The sequence below is a fragment of the Beta vulgaris genome, chromosome 8 (genome assembly GCF_026745355.1).
Source record: "Beta vulgaris subsp. vulgaris cultivar EL10 chromosome 8, EL10.2, whole genome shotgun sequence".
Lineage (NCBI taxonomy): Eukaryota > Viridiplantae > Streptophyta > Magnoliopsida > Caryophyllales > Amaranthaceae > Beta > Beta vulgaris.
Window position 1 is genome coordinate 11,266,611 of NC_079209.1, and position 7,465 is coordinate 11,274,075.

General features: G+C 40.7%; 1 non-coding gene across 1 annotated transcript; it reads right to left on the reverse strand.

Annotated features, from left to right (window-relative positions):
• Window positions 1-3,459: 3,459 nt before the first annotated feature.
• On the reverse strand, window positions 3,460-3,571 carry LOC125493064 (small nucleolar RNA R71). Its single transcript, XR_007269445.2, has one exon. It is a non-coding gene; the product is annotated as a small nucleolar RNA R71 (small nucleolar RNA).
• Window positions 3,572-7,465: the final 3,894 nt, after the last annotated feature.

Below are 7,465 nucleotides of genomic sequence, written 5' to 3' on the forward strand. Positions count from 1 at the left end.
AGCCTTAAGGTTTACTTGGTTAGACCCCTAGACAAAACATTTTGGAAAACAGTCCATGTATTCTCCTCCGATCCGCAAACATGTCGTTACTTGCATCATAAAAAACGTTGTTGATGATATCATTAGTCTTATGACTCATTTGAGTCACTATAAAGCTAGTAAACGCAGTAGTAGAAGGATAAGAAACCTCATCGCAACCAGCTGGCAAATCCTTCACAGCATATGCAATGATACCATTTCATCAAAGTACTTCTGATAAACTGAACTTGACAAAATTTTGTCAAGATCATCTTGGGAAGGATTATCAGAAGGAGGAGGAATACCAGCCACAAAAGAGTCCTTCAAACTCTTAAACCCATCAATGTGGCAAAGGGGCACAGCTTCCAAATCCCTCTTCCAAATGAACCACAAAGCTGGGAGATTCTACAAAATTAAAATCAAGACAAAAACTAATTTGTAACACTCTATATGTAAACAGGTAAAAATTACACTATATCAAAACAAGACCAACTATATGAAAATAACACCAGCTATATCAGAGCAAAAACAAACTATGTCATCGGTATAAAAGAAACAATAAAGCACACACTATACCACATACAAAATACACTACATCATATAGAATAACACTATATCAATCAAAACTACACTATATCAAAAGGAACATTATTCCAAATTTTTATACGGCACAAACACTATATCACATTGAAACACAATATACCACATACAAAATACACTATATCATATAGAACAACACTATATCAGTCAAAACTACATTGTATCAAAAGGAACATTATTGTAATTTTTATAAGGCACTACAAGGCACAAACATTGTATTATTTGTATAACATTAAAACATACTATATTACATACAACCATACTAGATCACTCAAAACTATACTATATCGGAAATTAAAATTATTCTAATATTCAAACGTACATCTTTAGATTTTGTGGTAATTTCTACATCAATGAAACTTCCTGGTGGAAGCTCAAACTGAATATGAAGCTTTCCCTTCACCTTCCTCTTGGGTACAACCTCGTTTCGTACATCACTTTCTCCACTTGTTGTATCATCACTTTCGTACATCACCTTCCTCAAATCCAACGTGTTATTTGCAATAGGAGCTAAAAAAGAAGAAAAAGCAAATAACACATGCAACTTTTTAAAAACCTCCCCACCTTCAACTAACCTAATTAACACAGAATAAACAGAAGACATAGAAATTTGTCCTTTATCCCGACAAACTCCAAAGTAATCCCTCCAACTTGCTTTCAATTCAAAATGCGGATTCTCCGCATTAGGTCCCCTAAACACATCGACCAAATGATATTATGATTTTATATAGAGTTTTCTCCCCTATTCATGTGCTAAAAGTTATGGTTATGGTGCTCTTAGGAGCCATTTGGTACTAACTCTCTCCATCTAGTTGTGGTTTAATGTTTTGTATTGGATTGTAGGTTTTAGGTAGCTATTACCTACCTTATATGATTGCACACTGGATTAGAGAGGTTGGACGCTGAATTTCTAGATCCCGAGGATGCTTTCCGGGACTTTAAGCAAAGGACGAACAAGAAACGAAGCTTATGCTGACCGGCCCGACAGGGTCGGGCGAACCAGCTTGATCGGGCGAAGAGACAACTTTTATGGTTCTGCTGCGGGCCCGATCGGGCGTTCAACGCCTAGTCGTATTTCGGTGTTTCGCCCGATCGGGCGACCTGGCCCGACGTCGGGAGCCCCTGCCAGCTACTTCTGCCTGCCACGTTATCAGACTGCCCGATGTCATCGGGCGGGTCAGCCCGATCTCATCGGGTGACTGATAGTTTTTGGTTTTTTCCTTCGCTTTGGAGCCCGATGCCATCGGGCATCTTTGGCCCGATCGGGCGACTGACGAGACGCGGTTTTAATGATACGGGCCCTTCTTTCGAGATTTTTGCTATTGTTTTAGGGCTTGTATAAATAGAAAAATCAGAATTATTAATCCTATCTAGTTTTTATTATTAGTTTTCTCTAGAGAGTGTTTCAAGAACCTTAATTTATGCTTTGTGATTTCAATTCAAGATCAAACCTTTTGCTTATTCATAGTTCAATATAATTCGGTAATCTTTCTTCTTATTTCTTTGTTATTTCTTCCATTGTTAATTATATTTTTTCTTAGTTATTTGCCATGTTTCAAAGTATGAGTTTTTATATGATTCTTGTTATTGTTTTCATGATTATGAGTGAGTAGTTCTATATCTAGAATTGTGGAGATCTATGTATGCAATGAGGGATTGATAGATTAGTTTGATTATCTTGTATTTCAATGTTTCCTTTGATTGATTCTTCATGCTAGGATTATAAGTTAGGCCTGATTTATATTTCTATTGTTGCAATACTGAATCTACTTCGAGAGGAGAGATACCGTATAGGCTTTCAATTATTAGGCAAAGTGACCCTTGACTATGCGAGAGCGGCTGGGTGATCTTTGAGGGAGGTAATGTTCGAGAGAAATTACATGTGCCCTAGACAGTTGACTTACTAGGTGGTTATTATTATCCTTGATTTCCCGAATTGTATGCATAGTGATCCATGATTCTAGTACTTTATTAATATATTTACACCTTCATATTTAATTCTGCTATCTGTTTAGTTTAGTAACACAACCATTCATCTGATTTCGTTAGTATATATTAGAGTTCAGATACATATATAACTTCTCCCTGTGGATTCGATCCTGACTTCCCTGACTACTAGTTAGTGGACCTTAGGTTATTTTTGATTAGGTGATACGACTTTAGCCTTCAAATTTTGGCGCCGTTGCCGGGGACGGTTTATTTTATTTTGTCTGAATTATAGTATTAAACTAACCTCTACTCTGAAGAACACCTGTTCTTTGGAGCATCTCACGTTTGTTTTAGTGTTTTTGGTGTATGAGCAGGAAATTGAAATCCCAAATCTCATCCCGTTCGATCCGAGATTGAAAAGACCGCTCGTAGACTCAGAAAGAAAACTAAACAAGCTAAGCTGTCTGCAGGGACACCCTCCCAAAAGACACCTTCTCCACCATCTTCCCCACACCAAGAAACCCCACCTCACCTATTACTCAACATGGGTGAGAATGTTACTCGAACCTTCAGAGACTATGCACAACCATCTCCTGATAACGTGCCTACTGGGGTACGGATGCCCACTATTGCTGCTACAAATTTTGAGATCAAGTCTCATGTTCTGAATATGGTTCAGAACAATCAGTTCGCTGGGTTACCATCTGAAGACCCAAATCAGCACTGCAGAGATTTTTACAGTGTTGTGCTACTCAGAAGCAAGCTGGTGTTACTCCTGATGAGATGAAATCCTCCTATTTGGTTCTCTCTGCGCGATAAAGCTTTGTTCTGGTATAAAAAGCTGCCTTCCACCATCACCACCTGGCCAGAACTTTCCAAGATTTTCCTCATCAAGTGGTACCCTTACCAGAAAACTGCAGATATGAGACATGCTAGTTACTTTCACCCAAGATCCTGGTGAATCTCTATATGAAGCTTGGGAGCGGTTCAAGGATCTGCAGCGTCTATGTCCTCATCATGGGTTGGACCAGTGGTACTTGTGTCAGATTTTCTACACTAGAGTTGATGCAGATACACGACGGGTAATTGATGGAGCATCTGGTGGGTTCTTCATGGATAAAGCAATTGAGGAAGGGTATGAACTTTTGGAGAAGCTAGCATCTAATCAAGCCTCTACCATTCGTTCCTCTTTGAAAAAGGGGGTAAACATGATGTTGAAGCCATTTCCTACTGTCTGGGCAACTAGCTCTCTAACTCAGAAATTGATCCCTGAAGTTAGGTAATGATTCCTCCCATATGAGTGTTAATGCGATGGCTAGTGCTTCTAACTATAATGTGCATATGTGATGCTTGTGGAATATCTGGGCACAACTCTCAAGAGTGTCCTGCGCTGGGAAATAACTGTGAGGCCGTCAATGCTTTCCAGTCACAACCTAGGAACCAGTTCAACCCTATTCCAACACCTAAATCCTGGGTTAAGACACATCCAACCTCTCATATAGGAGTACTAATGTGTTGAACCCTCAACCTCAACAACCATATCCACCTCAACAACAGGGTCAACAATACCAACCTTCACAACAAGCTCCACCTGGTTTTCAGAGAAATCAAGCACCTCCACAGCCTGCTCCTCCTGCTGACCCAGCCATACAGAGTTGAAGAATATGATGTTCCAGATGCAGAAGGGTTCAATGCTTTTCAAGCTGACACAAAAGCTCAACTGGAAAATTTGGGCACGCATAACAAGATGTTGGAGACTCAACTAGCTCAGTTGGCTAGTTCTTCTGCTAGTAGGCCACCTGGGGCCTTACCTTCACAATCAATGCAACCAAGGGACACTGCCAATGCCATCACTCTTAGGAGTGGAACACATTATGATGGTCCCCAATGCCTAAGGATGGTCCGGTTGAGCCAGAAAAAAATGCAGACACTGAAACTTCGTCAGCTCCTGAGGCTACCACCAACACAAATGCAGAGAAGCAGAAGTACCTGAAAAGATTCCTCCACCACTCCTGCGATAAGGTTCCTATTCCCACTCGTCTATCAAAGAATAAGCTGGATCACCAACTTGGTAAGTTTATGGAGGTAGTGAAAAATCTTCAGGTAACTGTTCCATTTACTGAACTCATTACTCAAGTACCTGCATATGCTAAATTTTTGAAGGAAATTTTGACTAGGAAAAGAGCCTTTAATGCAGTAGAAACTGTTGCCTTTACTGAAGAATGTAGTGCTCTTTTCAAAATCAATCCCCTCCTAAATTGAAAGATCCGGGGAGTTTCTCCATCCCTTGTAATATTGGCACCATATTTATTGACAAAGCCTTATGTGATTTAGGTGCTAGTGTTAGTGTCATGCCCTTGACTGTTTGTAAAAAGCTTGACATGGGAGATTTAAAATGTACCAACATTACTCTTCAAATGGCTGACCGTTCTGTTAAATACCCCCTAGGTATCTTAGAGGACGTTCCTGTGAGGGTAGGTAAATTTTACATTCCTGTGGATTTTGTTGTGCTTGACATGGAAGAGGATACTCAAATCCCAATCATTTTAGGGAGACCATTCCTTCATACTGCTGGAGCTGTCATAGATGTAAAAATGGGAAATTAACTTTGACTGTGGGGGATAAGGTAACTTTTAGTTTGACCAATGCTTTGAAAGTTCACATGCTAGAGGAAGCCTGTTACAGAATAGATGTCATTGATGTGCTGGTTAATGATGACATGCCTCAATCCCTATGCGGGATCCACTGGAGGCTTTGCTTTGTTTTACCTCTTCCACAGGTGATGATATTATCCGGACTACTGAAGTGGATGCTTGGGAAGCAGCTTTTACCTGTGTCGAGCTTGATGGTACTACCACTCATGAGGATGAACGGTTAGTATGTGCTACTCAACCGGTAGAGGTAAAGAAACCTGAACTGAAACCCCTTCCCCCTTCTCTGCGTATGCTTTTCTGGATGATTCTGAAAATTGCCCTGTGATTGTTAGTGCTGCATTAAATGATGGTCAAATGTCTCAACTTTTGTCTGTTTTGCGACAACATAAAAAGGCCATTGGATAAAATATTGATGATTTGAAAGGCATAAGCCCTGACTTTTGCATGCATAAAATTCATCTTGAGGATGATCATCGTCCTAGTATACAAGGTCAGCGTCGTTTGAACCCGAATATGCAGGAAGTTGTCAAAAAAGAGGTTATGAAATTGCTTGATGCTGGGATTATCTATCCTATTTCTGATTCTAAGTGGGTGAGTCCAGTTCAAGTGGTTCCTAAAAAGGGCGGTACTACTGTAGTTAAAAATGAGAAAAATGAATTAATTGCTACAAGAGTAGTTACTGGGTGGCGTATGTGCATTGATTATAGGAAATTAAATGTTGCCACTAAGAAAGACCATTTTCCCCTTCCCTTCATTGATCAGATGTTGGAACGTCTAGCTTGTCATTTTCTGTTATCTAGATGGCTATTCTGGTTTCTTCCAAATCCCTATCCACTTAAATGACCAGGAGAAGACCACCTTTACATGTCCTTATGGTACCTTTGCATATGAAGGATGCCCTTTGGCCTATGTAATGCCCCTGCTACTTTCCAACGTTGTATGATGGCCATATTTTCTGAATTTATTGAGTCCATCATGGAAGTATTTATGGATGACTTTAGTGTGTATGGCATTGATTTTGATGCATGTTTGCTGAATTTGACTAAAGTACTGAAAAGATGTGAGGATGTCCACCTTGTCTTGAACTGGGAGAAGTGCCACTTCATGGTTACTGAAGGAGTGGTACTTGGTCATATTATTTCTGAACGAGGCATCCAGGTGGACAAAGCAAAAATTCAAGTGATTGAGCAATTACCCCTCCTGTGAATGTTAAGGGTGTTAGAGGTTTTCTTGGTCATGCGGGATTTTATCGCCGCTTTATCAAGGACTTCTCTAAAATTGCTAAACCACTTACTCAGTTGCTCCTCAAGGATGCCCCGTTCCTGTTTACTGATGAGTGTCTAGTGTCTTTTAACAGGATCAAGCAAGCTCTGATTACTGCTCCTATCATCCGATCTCCAGATTGGACCCTCCCATTTGAGATTATGTGTGATGCCAGTGATTATGCTGTGGGAGCTGTCCTTGGTCAGAGAAAAGACAACATCCTCCATGCCATCTACTATGCTAGCAAGACACTCGATGAAGCTCAAGTAATTATGCCACACGAGAAAGAGCTTAGCTGTGGTCTATGCCTTGGACAAGTTCAGGACCTATCTGCTTGGGTCTAAAGTCATTGTCTACACTGATCATGCTGCATTGAAGTACCTCCTCGCCAAAAAGGAGGCCAAGCCTCGACTCATTCGGTGGATTTTGCTGCTCCAAGAATTCGACTTGGAGATCAGAGATAAAAAGGGTGCAGAAAATGTAGTGGCTGACCATTTGTCCCAGTCAGTATGAAGATATGGAAGAAGGTCTACCCATTGACGACTCCTTTCCTGATGATAAGCTCCTGGCAGTCACTTCTGTTACCCCGTGGTATGCGGACTTCGCCAACTTTTGTGTGAGTGGACAAACCCCTCCAGAGCTGAGCTACCAGCAGAGAAAGAAATTTCTCATGATGCCAAACAATTCTTTGGGATGACCCTTTGCTTTACAACTCTGTGCTGACACATCTATAGGCGATGTATCCCAGAGTGGGAGGTGCATGACATTCTGAAGCACTCTCACTCCCTTCCATGTGGAGGCCATGCTGGGCCTCCAAAACAGTAGCAAAGGTACTTCAATCTGGTTTTTATTGGCCAACACTTTTTCATGATGCTAGTATTTTTGTTAAGTCTTGTGATGCATGCCAACGAACAGGAAATATTTCCCGTAGACATGAGATGCCCCAAACCCCATCCTAGAAGTTGAACTATTTGATGTGTGGGGTATTGATTTTATGGGTC